General features: G+C 35.1%; 7 non-coding genes across 7 annotated transcripts; all 7 read left to right on the forward strand.

Moving 5' to 3' along the window:
- Window positions 1–371: 371 nt before the first annotated feature.
- Window positions 372–490, forward strand: LOC127716343 (5S ribosomal RNA). The gene has a single exon (XR_007988874.1). It is a non-coding gene; the product is annotated as a 5S ribosomal RNA (ribosomal RNA).
- Window positions 491–2,489: 1,999 nt separating this feature from the next.
- LOC127716402 (5S ribosomal RNA) lies at window positions 2,490–2,608 on the forward strand. The gene has a single exon (XR_007988903.1). It is a non-coding gene; the product is annotated as a 5S ribosomal RNA (ribosomal RNA).
- Window positions 2,609–4,607: 1,999 nt separating this feature from the next.
- Window positions 4,608–4,726, forward strand: LOC127716455 (5S ribosomal RNA). The gene has a single exon (XR_007988937.1). It is a non-coding gene; the product is annotated as a 5S ribosomal RNA (ribosomal RNA).
- Window positions 4,727–6,725: 1,999 nt separating this feature from the next.
- Window positions 6,726–6,844, forward strand: LOC127716521 (5S ribosomal RNA). Its single transcript, XR_007988976.1, has one exon. It is a non-coding gene; the product is annotated as a 5S ribosomal RNA (ribosomal RNA).
- Window positions 6,845–8,843: 1,999 nt separating this feature from the next.
- LOC127716585 (5S ribosomal RNA) lies at window positions 8,844–8,962 on the forward strand. Its single transcript, XR_007989015.1, has one exon. It is a non-coding gene; the product is annotated as a 5S ribosomal RNA (ribosomal RNA).
- A 1,999-nt stretch (window positions 8,963–10,961) lies between these two features.
- Window positions 10,962–11,080, forward strand: LOC127716476 (5S ribosomal RNA). Its single transcript, XR_007988945.1, has one exon. It is a non-coding gene; the product is annotated as a 5S ribosomal RNA (ribosomal RNA).
- Window positions 11,081–13,079: 1,999 nt separating this feature from the next.
- On the forward strand, window positions 13,080–13,198 carry LOC127716482 (5S ribosomal RNA). Its single transcript, XR_007988947.1, has one exon. It is a non-coding gene; the product is annotated as a 5S ribosomal RNA (ribosomal RNA).
- The last annotated feature ends 309 nt before the right edge of the window (window positions 13,199–13,507 follow it).

A 13,507-nucleotide genomic window follows, 5' to 3' on the forward strand; every position in this document is an offset into this window, starting at 1 on the left:
GCAAAGACCCCAAAGAAGAAGTAAATGGAGGAAGCATATGATGCTTTTAAAGCTTAAACAGCCCTTTTAAGGGCTACCAAAATTTTTCAAAAAGAGTCTGAAATTGTTGCATGGTATATAACTTGGTTACAAATAAAATCAAGCTCGTCCCCATATTCCATATCTGTCTTTCTATTCTTGCATTTTTTTGTCTTCTCTAAAGTGCATGTGAACTTGTTAAGTTTTACTATCTTCCACTCTGGATCGTGTAGTTTATTTATATTTTTATACCTGATAATTTTCTTATTTTATACAAATTCTGTCAAGAAATGCTAAATACACGACTTTCGGCGGTTCCTAAATTTATATATCAATTTTTTTAGCACTTTAGTGTCTACGACCATATCACGTTGAAAACACCGGTTCTCGTCCGATCACCGAAGTTAAGCAACGTCGAGCTCGGTTAGTACTTGGATGGGTGACCGCCTGGGAATACCGGGTGTTGTAGACATTTTCTTCTTTTATTTTTTTTACTTATAATTTTTCACTTCTCCCAAACATACGTTCTATCTTTTTTATTTCTTTATATGGATGTCTGGGGATGTAACATTCAATATAATATATCTAACTTTTGAAGGAAACAGAAAATATATCATTCATAATTTAATTTTTTTCATTACCAACCTGGTGAAATCTTTTAAACTATTTTTAAAAATAAATGCAAATCCAGTAATGCACACGTCGGGCCATATATAAGCTTGAGAATTTCACTCTTTTCACATGCATGTGGCTCAAAAACTTAAAACGAAAATCTTAAAAATACTGTTATCCGCCATTTTTGTCCTTTGAACTCGTCTCTTCCTTTTTGACCAGGGCTTATATGATTCACAACATTTCTGAAAGGATTGTGATTATCAAATATTCATTTCAGCAAAAACAAATAAAAAACAATAAATACTAATTAAAGCTTGTAAAACTCAAGCAAAAAAGTCGACTATTTGAAACTTTGTTCCAACTCAGTCAAGGAAGTCCCGGTTTCGAATTTTGTCATCTTGGTGTGCTTTCATATCCAAGGCAAAATTTAAATTTCTGTGAAGTCTCTTTATTTCTACGTATATCTGAAAACAAAAACATATTAAGAAATGATTTTACTTCAAATACATACCATTTTTATAGCACAATCTAGTTTTTGTGAAATAATACAACACGTTTTCTGATGAAGAATCGCACGAGTGAAATTGACAAGTTGCACATTAATCGTAAATATTTCTTCACTTGTGATATTTTGTTTAATTTTAATCACATATTCTGAAAGAAAAATTCCTGCTGAACATTTTCGTATATGATTTATATATCAAAAAGTACAATTTATTTGAAACAAATGGTTAAAACTTGTCGAACAAGCACACAGAAATTCTTGTCGATTTGTTTGAAATAGATTGTCATGAAAGTTTAAGGGTGCTCTCGTCGAGGTCCGCGTTATGAGATTAACTACCCGCAAACCGCAATTTTGCACATCATTGTTATTTGTCGTTCAACTCGCACACATCTTTCAACAACCAAAGTCGCAAAATGTCTGATGCACCAGTAGTAGTCAAGACTCCAGCTAAGTCACCAAAGAAGAAAGCTGCAGCTAAACCAAAGAAAGTAGCTACTCATCCAAAATACAGCGAGATGGTAGGGAAAGCTATCTCTGCATTGAAAGAGCGCGGGGGCTCTAGCCGTCAAGCCATTCTTAAGTACATCATAGCAAACTTCAATGTTGGTAGCGATGCAAAAACAGTCAACACTCACTTGAAGTTAGCTTTGAAATCAGGAGTGAAGAGCAATAGCTTGAAACAGTCGAAGGGTACCGGCGCTTCTGGAAGTTTTAAGATAGGTGAAGTGGCTAAACCAGCTAAGAAGCCAGCAAAGAAAGCAGTTAAGCCTAAAGCCGCTAAACCAAAGAAGGCAAAGACACCTAAAAAGACTGCCACAAAGAAACCTGCAGCAAAGAAACCAGCTGGTGAAAAGAAAGCAGCTAAACCAAAAGCAAAGAAACCAGCTACCAAGAAACCTGCTGCAAAACCCGCTGCCAAATCTGCAAAGAAAGCCACAAAATCACCAAAAAAGACCAAGGCTGCAGCTAAACCAAAGAAGGCAAAGACCCCAAAGAAGAAGTAAATGGAGGAAGCATATGATGCTTTTAAAGCTTAAACAGCCCTTTTAAGGGCTACCAAAATTTTTCAAAAAGAGTCTGAAATTGTTGCATGGTATATAACTTGGTTACAAATAAAATCAAGCTCGTCCCCATATTCCATATCTGTCTTTCTATTCTTGCATTTTTTTGTCTTCTCTAAAGTGCATGTGAACTTGTTAAGTTTTACTATCTTCCACTCTGGATCGTGTAGTTTATTTATATTTTTATACCTGATAATTTTCTTATTTTATACAAATTCTGTCAAGAAATGCTAAATACACGACTTTCGGCGGTTCCTAAATTTATATATCAATTTTTTTAGCACTTTAGTGTCTACGACCATATCACGTTGAAAACACCGGTTCTCGTCCGATCACCGAAGTTAAGCAACGTCGAGCTCGGTTAGTACTTGGATGGGTGACCGCCTGGGAATACCGGGTGTTGTAGACATTTTCTTCTTTTATTTTTTTTACTTATAATTTTTCACTTCTCCCAAACATACGTTCTATCTTTTTTATTTCTTTATATGGATGTCTGGGGATGTAACATTCAATATAATATATCTAACTTTTGAAGGAAACAGAAAATATATCATTCATAATTTAATTTTTTTCATTACCAACCTGGTGAAATCTTTTAAACTATTTTTAAAAATAAATGCAAATCCAGTAATGCACACGTCGGGCCATATATAAGCTTGAGAATTTCACTCTTTTCACATGCATGTGGCTCAAAAACTTAAAACGAAAATCTTAAAAATACTGTTATCCGCCATTTTTGTCCTTTGAACTCGTCTCTTCCTTTTTGACCAGGGCTTATATGATTCACAACATTTCTGAAAGGATTGTGATTATCAAATATTCATTTCAGCAAAAACAAATAAAAAACAATAAATACTAATTAAAGCTTGTAAAACTCAAGCAAAAAAGTCGACTATTTGAAACTTTGTTCCAACTCAGTCAAGGAAGTCCCGGTTTCGAATTTTGTCATCTTGGTGTGCTTTCATATCCAAGGCAAAATTTAAATTTCTGTGAAGTCTCTTTATTTCTACGTATATCTGAAAACAAAAACATATTAAGAAATGATTTTACTTCAAATACATACCATTTTTATAGCACAATCTAGTTTTTGTGAAATAATACAACACGTTTTCTGATGAAGAATCGCACGAGTGAAATTGACAAGTTGCACATTAATCGTAAATATTTCTTCACTTGTGATATTTTGTTTAATTTTAATCACATATTCTGAAAGAAAAATTCCTGCTGAACATTTTCGTATATGATTTATATATCAAAAAGTACAATTTATTTGAAACAAATGGTTAAAACTTGTCGAACAAGCACACAGAAATTCTTGTCGATTTGTTTGAAATAGATTGTCATGAAAGTTTAAGGGTGCTCTCGTCGAGGTCCGCGTTATGAGATTAACTACCCGCAAACCGCAATTTTGCACATCATTGTTATTTGTCGTTCAACTCGCACACATCTTTCAACAACCAAAGTCGCAAAATGTCTGATGCACCAGTAGTAGTCAAGACTCCAGCTAAGTCACCAAAGAAGAAAGCTGCAGCTAAACCAAAGAAAGTAGCTACTCATCCAAAATACAGCGAGATGGTAGGGAAAGCTATCTCTGCATTGAAAGAGCGCGGGGGCTCTAGCCGTCAAGCCATTCTTAAGAACATCATAGCAAACTTCAATGTTGGTAGCGATGCAAAAACAGTCAACACTCACTTGAAGTTAGCTTTGAAATCAGGAGTGAAGAGCAATAGCTTGAAACAGTCGAAGGGTACCGGCGCTTCTGGAAGTTTTAAGATAGGTGAAGTGGCTAAACCAGCTAAGAAGCCAGCAAAGAAAGCAGTTAAGCCTAAAGCCGCTAAACCAAAGAAGGCAAAGACACCTAAAAAGACTGCCACAAAGAAACCTGCAGCAAAGAAACCAGCTGGTGAAAAGAAAGCAGCTAAACCAAAAGCAAAGAAACCAGCTACCAAGAAACCTGCTGCAAAACCCGCTGCCAAATCTGCAAAGAAAGCCACAAAATCACCAAAAAAGACCAAGGCTGCAGCTAAACCAAAGAAGGCAAAGACCCCAAAGAAGAAGTAAATGGAGGAAGCATATGATGCTTTTAAAGCTTAAACAGCCCTTTTAAGGGCTACCAAAATTTTTCAAAAAGAGTCTGAAATTGTTGCATGGTATATAACTTGGTTACAAATAAAATCAAGCTCGTCCCCATATTCCATATCTGTCTTTCTATTCTTGCATTTTTTTGTCTTCTCTAAAGTGCATGTGAACTTGTTAAGTTTTACTATCTTCCACTCTGGATCGTGTAGTTTATTTATATTTTTATACCTGATAATTTTCTTATTTTATACAAATTCTGTCAAGAAATGCTAAATACACGACTTTCGGCGGTTCCTAAATTTATATATCAATTTTTTTAGCACTTTAGTGTCTACGACCATATCACGTTGAAAACACCGGTTCTCGTCCGATCACCGAAGTTAAGCAACGTCGAGCTCGGTTAGTACTTGGATGGGTGACCGCCTGGGAATACCGGGTGTTGTAGACATTTTCTTCTTTTATTTTTTTTACTTATAATTTTTCACTTCTCCCAAACATACGTTCTATCTTTTTTATTTCTTTATATGGATGTCTGGGGATGTAACATTCAATATAATATATCTAACTTTTGAAGGAAACAGAAAATATATCATTCATAATTTAATTTTTTTCATTACCAACCTGGTGAAATCTTTTAAACTATTTTTAAAAATAAATGCAAATCCAGTAATGCACACGTCGGGCCATATATAAGCTTGAGAATTTCACTCTTTTCACATGCATGTGGCTCAAAAACTTAAAACGAAAATCTTAAAAATACTGTTATCCGCCATTTTTGTCCTTTGAACTCGTCTCTTCCTTTTTGACCAGGGCTTATATGATTCACAACATTTCTGAAAGGATTGTGATTATCAAATATTCATTTCAGCAAAAACAAATAAAAAACAATAAATACTAATTAAAGCTTGTAAAACTCAAGCAAAAAAGTCGACTATTTGAAACTTTGTTCCAACTCAGTCAAGGAAGTCCCGGTTTCGAATTTTGTCATCTTGGTGTGCTTTCATATCCAAGGCAAAATTTAAATTTCTGTGAAGTCTCTTTATTTCTACGTATATCTGAAAACAAAAACATATTAAGAAATGATTTTACTTCAAATACATACCATTTTTATAGCACAATCTAGTTTTTGTGACATAATACAACACGTTTTCTGATGAAGAATCGCACGAGTGAAATTGACAAGTTGCACATTAATCGTAAATATTTCTTCACTTGTGATATTTTGTTTAATTTTAATCACATATTCTGAAAGAAAAATTCCTGCTGAACATTTTCGTATATGATTTATATATCAAAAAGTACAATTTATTTGAAACAAATGGTTAAAACTTGTCGAACAAGCACACAGAAATTCTTGTCGATTTGTTTGAAATAGATTGTCATGAAAGTTTAAGGGTGCTCTCGTCGAGGTCCGCGTTATGAGATTAACTACCCGCAAACCGCAATTTTGCACATCATTGTTATTTGTCGTTCAACTCGCACACATCTTTCAACAACCAAAGTCGCAAAATGTCTGATGCACCAGTAGTAGTCAAGACTCCAGCTAAGTCACCAAAGAAGAAAGCTGCAGCTAAACCAAAGAAAGTAGCTACTCATCCAAAATACAGCGAGATGGTAGGGAAAGCTATCTCTGCATTGAAAGAGCGCGGGGGCTCTAGCCGTCAAGCCATTCTTAAGTACATCATAGCAAACTTCAATGTTGGTAGCGATGCAAAAACAGTCAACACTCACTTGAAGTTAGCTTTGAAATCAGGAGTGAAGAGCAATAGCTTGAAACAGTCGAAGGGTACCGGCGCTTCTGGAAGTTTTAAGATAGGTGAAGTGGCTAAACCAGCTAAGAAGCCAGCAAAGAAAGCAGTTAAGCCTAAAGCCGCTAAACCAAAGAAGGCAAAGACACCTAAAAAGACTGCCACAAAGAAACCTGCAGCAAAGAAACCAGCTGGTGAAAAGAAAGCAGCTAAACCAAAAGCAAAGAAACCAGCTACCAAGAAACCTGCTGCAAAACCCGCTGCCAAATCTGCAAAGAAAGCCACAAAATCACCAAAAAAGACCAAGGCTGCAGCTAAACCAAAGAAGGCAAAGACCCCAAAGAAGAAGTAAATGGAGGAAGCATATGATGCTTTTAAAGCTTAAACAGCCCTTTTAAGGGCTACCAAAATTTTTCAAAAAGAGTCTGAAATTGTTGCATGGTATATAACTTGGTTACAAATAAAATCAAGCTCGTCCCCATATTCCATATCTGTCTTTCTATTCTTGCATTTTTTTGTCTTCTCTAAAGTGCATGTGAACTTGTTAAGTTTTACTATCTTCCACTCTGGATCGTGTAGTTTATTTATATTTTTATACCTGATAATTTTCTTATTTTATACAAATTCTGTCAAGAAATGCTAAATACACGACTTTCGGCGGTTCCTAAATTTATATATCAATTTTTTTAGCACTTTAGTGTCTACGACCATATCACGTTGAAAACACCGGTTCTCGTCCGATCACCGAAGTTAAGCAACGTCGAGCTCGGTTAGTACTTGGATGGGTGACCGCCTGGGAATACCGGGTGTTGTAGACATTTTCTTCTTTTATTTTTTTTACTTATAATTTTTCACTTCTCCCAAACATACGTTCTATCTTTTTTATTTCTTTATATGGATGTCTGGGGATGTAACATTCAATATAATATATCTAACTTTTGAAGGAAACAGAAAATATATCATTCATAATTTAATTTTTTTCATTACCAACCTGGTGAAATCTTTTAAACTATTTTTAAAAATAAATGCAAATCCAGTAATGCACACGTCGGGCCATATATAAGCTTGAGAATTTCACTCTTTTCACATGCATGTGGCTCAAAAACTTAAAACGAAAATCTTAAAAATACTGTTATCCGCCATTTTTGTCCTTTGAACTCGTCTCTTCCTTTTTGACCAGGGCTTATATGATTCACAACATTTCTGAAAGGATTGTGATTATCAAATATTCATTTCAGCAAAAACAAATAAAAAACAATAAATACTAATTAAAGCTTGTAAAACTCAAGCAAAAAAGTCGACTATTTGAAACTTTGTTCCAACTCAGTCAAGGAAGTCCCGGTTTCGAATTTTGTCATCTTGGTGTGCTTTCATATCCAAGGCAAAATTTAAATTTCTGTGAAGTCTCTTTATTTCTACGTATATCTGAAAACAAAAACATATTAAGAAATGATTTTACTTCAAATACATACCATTTTTATAGCACAATCTAGTTTTTGTGAAATAATACAACACGTTTTCTGATGAAGAATCGCACGAGTGAAATTGACAAGTTGCACATTAATCGTAAATATTTCTTCACTTGTGATATTTTGTTTAATTTTAATCACATATTCTGAAAGAAAAATTCCTGCTGAACATTTTCGTATATGATTTATATATCAAAAAGTACAATTTATTTGAAACAAATGGTTAAAACTTGTCGAACAAGCACACAGAAATTCTTGTCGATTTGTTTGAAATAGATTGTCATGAAAGTTTAAGGGTGCTCTCGTCGAGGTCCGCGTTATGAGATTAACTACCCGCAAACCGCAATTTTGCACATCATTGTTATTTGTCGTTCAACTCGCACACATCTTTCAACAACCAAAGTCGCAAAATGTCTGATGCACCAGTAGTAGTCAAGACTCCAGCTAAGTCACCAAAGAAGAAAGCTGCAGCTAAACCAAAGAAAGTAGCTACTCATCCAAAATACAGCGAGATGGTAGGGAAAGCTATCTCTGCATTGAAAGAGCGCGGGGGCTCTAGCCGTCAAGCCATTCTTAAGTACATCATAGCAAACTTCAATGTTGGTAGCGATGCAAAAACAGTCAACACTCACTTGAAGTTAGCTTTGAAATCAGGAGTGAAGAGCAATAGCTTGAAACAGTCGAAGGGTACCGGCGCTTCTGGAAGTTTTAAGATAGGTGAAGTGGCTAAACCAGCTAAGAAGCCAGCAAAGAAAGCAGTTAAGCCTAAAGCCGCTAAACCAAAGAAGGCAAAGACACCTAAAAAGACTGCCACAAAGAAACCTGCAGCAAAGAAACCAGCTGGTGAAAAGAAAGCAGCTAAACCAAAAGCAAAGAAACCAGCTACCAAGAAACCTGCTGCAAAACCCGCTGCCAAATCTGCAAAGAAAGCCACAAAATCACCAAAAAAGACCAAGGCTGCAGCTAAACCAAAGAAGGCAAAGACCCCAAAGAAGAAGTAAATGGAGGAAGCATATGATGCTTTTAAAGCTTAAACAGCCCTTTTAAGGGCTACCAAAATTTTTCAAAAAGAGTCTGAAATTGTTGCATGGTATATAACTTGGTTACAAATAAAATCAAGCTCGTCCCCATATTCCATATCTGTCTTTCTATTCTTGCATTTTTTTGTCTTCTCTAAAGTGCATGTGAACTTGTTAAGTTTTACTATCTTCCACTCTGGATCGTGTAGTTTATTTATATTTTTATACCTGATAATTTTCTTATTTTATACAAATTCTGTCAAGAAATGCTAAATACACGACTTTCGGCGGTTCCTAAATTTATATATCAATTTTTTTAGCACTTTAGTGTCTACGACCATATCACGTTGAAAACACCGGTTCTCGTCCGATCACCGAAGTTAAGCAACGTCGAGCTCGGTTAGTACTTGGATGGGTGACCGCCTGGGAATACCGGGTGTTGTAGACATTTTCTTCTTTTATTTTTTTTACTTATAATTTTTCACTTCTCCCAAACATACGTTCTATCTTTTTTATTTCTTTATATGGATGTCTGGGGATGTAACATTCAATATAATATATCTAACTTTTGAAGGAAACAGAAAATATATCATTCATAATTTAATTTTTTTCATTACCAACCTGGTGAAATCTTTTAAACTATTTTTAAAAATAAATGCAAATCCAGTAATGCACACGTCGGGCCATATATAAGCTTGAGAATTTCACTCTTTTCACATGCATGTGGCTCAAAAACTTAAAACGAAAATCTTAAAAATACTGTTATCCGCCATTTTTGTCCTTTGAACTCGTCTCTTCCTTTTTGACCAGGGCTTATATGATTCACAACATTTCTGAAAGGATTGTGATTATCAAATATTCATTTCAGCAAAAACAAATAAAAAACAATAAATACTAATTAAAGCTTGTAAAACTCAAGCAAAAAAGTCGACTATTTGAAACTTTGTTCCAACTCAGTCAAGGAAGTCCCGGTTTCGAATTTTGTCATCTTGGTGTGCTTTCATATCCAAGGCAAAATTTAAATTTCTGTGAAGTCTCTTTATTTCTACGTATATCTGAAAACAAAAACATATTAAGAAATGATTTTACTTCAAATACATACCATTTTTATAGCACAATCTAGTTTTTGTGAAATAATACAACACGTTTTCTGATGAAGAATCGCACGAGTGAAATTGACAAGTTGCACATTAATCGTAAATATTTCTTCACTTGTGATATTTTGTTTAATTTTAATCACATATTCTGAAAGAAAAATTCCTGCTGAACATTTTCGTATATGATTTATATATCAAAAAGTACAATTTATTTGAAACAAATGGTTAAAACTTGTCGAACAAGCACACAGAAATTCTTGTCGATTTGTTTGAAATAGATTGTCATGAAAGTTTAAGGGTGCTCTCGTCGAGGTCCGCGTTATGAGATTAACTACCCGCAAACCGCAATTTTGCACATCATTGTTATTTGTCGTTCAACTCGCACACATCTTTCAACAACCAAAGTCGCAAAATGTCTGATGCACCAGTAGTAGTCAAGACTCCAGCTAAGTCACCAAAGAAGAAAGCTGCAGCTAAACCAAAGAAAGTAGCTACTCATCCAAAATACAGCGAGATGGTAGGGAAAGCTATCTCTGCATTGAAAGAGCGCGGGGGCTCTAGCCGTCAAGCCATTCTTAAGTACATCATAGCAAACTTCAATGTTGGTAGCGATGCAAAAACAGTCAACACTCACTTGAAGTTAGCTTTGAAATCAGGAGTGAAGAGCAATAGCTTGAAACAGTCGAAGGGTACCGGCGCTTCTGGAAGTTTTAAGATAGGTGAAGTGGCTAAACCAGCTAAGAAGCCAGCAAAGAAAGCAGTTAAGCCTAAAGCCGCTAAACCAAAGAAGGCAAAGACACCTAAAAAGACTGCCACAAAGAAACCTGCAGCAAAGAAACCAGCTGGTGAAAAGAAAGCAGCTAAACCAAAAGCAAAGAAACCAGCTACCAAGAAACCTGCTGCAAAACCCGCTGCCAAATCTGCAAAGAAAGCCACAAAATCACCAAAAAAGACCAAGGCTGCAGCTAAACCAAAGAAGGCAAAGACCCCAAAGAAGAAGTAAATGGAGGAAGCATATGATGCTTTTAAAGCTTAAACAGCCCTTTTAAGGGCTACCAAAATTTTTCAAAAAGAGTCTGAAATTGTTGCATGGTATATAACTTGGTTACAAATAAAATCAAGCTCGTCCCCATATTCCATATCTGTCTTTCTATTCTTGCATTTTTTTGTCTTCTCTAAAGTGCATGTGAACTTGTTAAGTTTTACTATCTTCCACTCTGGATCGTGTAGTTTATTTATATTTTTATACCTGATAATTTTCTTATTTTATACAAATTCTGTCAAGAAATGCTAAATACACGACTTTCGGCGGTTCCTAAATTTATATATCAATTTTTTTAGCACTTTAGTGTCTACGACCATATCACGTTGAAAACACCGGTTCTCGTCCGATCACCGAAGTTAAGCAACGTCGAGCTCGGTTAGTACTTGGATGGGTGACCCCCTGGGAATACCGGGTGTTGTAGACATTTTCTTCTTTTATTTTTTTTACTTATAATTTTTCACTTCTCCCAAACATACGTTCTATCTTTTTTATTTCTTTATATGGATGTCTGGGGATGTAACATTCAATATAATATATCTAACTTTTGAAGGAAACAGAAAATATATCATTCATAATTTAATTTTTTTCATTACCAACCTGGTGAAATCTTTTAAACTATTTTTAAAAATAAATGCAAATCCAGTAATGCACACGTCGGGCCATATATAAGCTTGAGAATTTCACTCTTTTCACATGCATGTGGCTCAAAAACTTAAAACGAAAATCTTAAAAATACTGTTATCCGCCATTTTTGTCCTTTGAACTCGTCTCTTCCTTTTTGACCAGGGCTTATATGATTCACAACATTTCTGAAAGGATTGTGATTATCAAATATTCATTTCAGCAAAAACAAATAAAAAACAATAAATACTAATTAAAGCTTGTAAAACTCAAGCAAAAAAGTCGACTATTTGAAACTTTGTTCCAACTCAGTCAAGGAAGTCCCGGTTTCGAATTTTGTCATCTTGGTGTGCTTTCATATCCAAGGCAAAATTTAAATTTCTGTGAAGTCTCTTTATTTCTACGTATATCTGAAAACAAAAACATATTAAGAAATGATTTTACTTCAAATACATACCATTTTTATAGCACAATCTAGTTTTTGTGAAATAATACAACACGTTTTCTGATGAAGAATCGCACGAGTGAAATTGACAAGTTGCACATTAATCGTAAATATTTCTTCACTTGTGATATTTTGTTTAATTTTAATCACATATTCTGAAAGAAAAATTCCTGCTGAACATTTTCGTATATGATTTATATATCAAAAAGTACAATTTATTTGAAACAAATGGTTAAAACTTGTCGAACAAGCACACAGAAATTCTTGTCGATTTGTTTGAAATAGATTGTCATGAAAGTTTAAGGGTGCTCTCGTCGAGGTCCGCGTTATGAGATTAACTACCCGCAAACCGCAATTTTGCACATCATTGTTATTTGTCGTTCAACTCGCACACATCTTTCAACAACCAAAGTCGCAAAATGTCTGATGCACCAGTAGTAGTCAAGACTCCAGCTAAGTCACCAAAGAAGAAAGCTGCAGCTAAACCAAAGAAAGTAGCTACTCATCCAAAATACAGCGAGATGGTAGGGAAAGCTATCTCTGCATTGAAAGAGCGCGGGGGCTCTAGCCGTCAAGCCATTCTTAAGTACATCATAGCAAACTTCAATGTTGGTAGCGATGCAAAAACAGTCAACACTCACTTGAAGTTAGCTTTGAAATCAGGAGTGAAGAGCAATAGCTTGAAACAGTCGAAGGGTACCGGCGCTTCTGGAAGTTTTAAGATAGGTGAAGTGGCTAAACCAGCTAAGAAGCCAGCAAAGAAAGCAGTTAAGCCTAAAGCCGCTAAACCAAAGAAGGCAAAGACACCTAAAAAGACTGCCACAAAGAAACCTGCAGCAAAGAAACCAGCTGGTGAAAAGAAAGCAGCTAAACCAAAAGCAAAGAAACCAGCTACCAAGAAACCTGCTGCAAAACCCGCTGCCAAATCTGCAAAGAAAGCCACAAAATCACCAAAAAAGACCAAGGCTGCAGCTAAACCAAAGAAGGCAAAGACCCCAAAGAAGAAGTAAATGGAGGAAGCATATGATGCTTTTAAAGCTTAAACAGCCCTTTTAAGGGCTACCAAAATTTTTCAAAAAGAGTCTGAAATTGTTGCATGGTATATAACTTGGTTACAAATAAAATCAAGCTCGTCCCCATATTCCATATCTGTCTTTCTATTCTTGCATTTTTTTGTCTTCTCTAAAGTGCATGTGAACTTGTTAAGTTTTACTATCTTCCACTCTGGATCGTGTAGTTTATTTATATTTTTATACCTGATAATTTTCTTATTTTATACAAATTCTGTCAAGAAATGCTAAATACACGACTTTCGGCGGTTCCTAAATTTATATATCAATTTTTTTAGCACTTTAGTGTCTACGACCATATCACGTTGAAAACACCGGTTCTCGTCCGATCACCGAAGTTAAGCAACGTCGAGCTCGGTTAGTACTTGGATGGGTGACCCCCTGGGAATACCGGGTGTTGTAGACATTTTCTTCTTTTATTTTTTTTACTTATAATTTTTCACTTCTCCCAAACATACGTTCTATCTTTTTTATTTCTTTATATGGATGTCTGGGGATGTAACATTCAATATAATATATCTAACTTTTGAAGGAAACAGAAAATATATCATTCATAATTTAATTTTTTTCATTACCAACCTGGTGAAATCTTTTAAACTATTTTTAAAAATAAATGCAAATCCAGTAATGCACACGTCGGGCCATATATAAGCTTGAGAATTTCACTCTTTTCACATGCATGTGGCTCAAAAACTTAAAACGAAAATCTTAAAAA

The sequence above is a fragment of the Mytilus californianus genome, unplaced genomic scaffold (assembly GCF_021869535.1).
Source record: "Mytilus californianus isolate M0D057914Y unplaced genomic scaffold, xbMytCali1.0.p SCAF_1, whole genome shotgun sequence".
Lineage (NCBI taxonomy): Eukaryota > Metazoa > Mollusca > Bivalvia > Mytilida > Mytilidae > Mytilus > Mytilus californianus.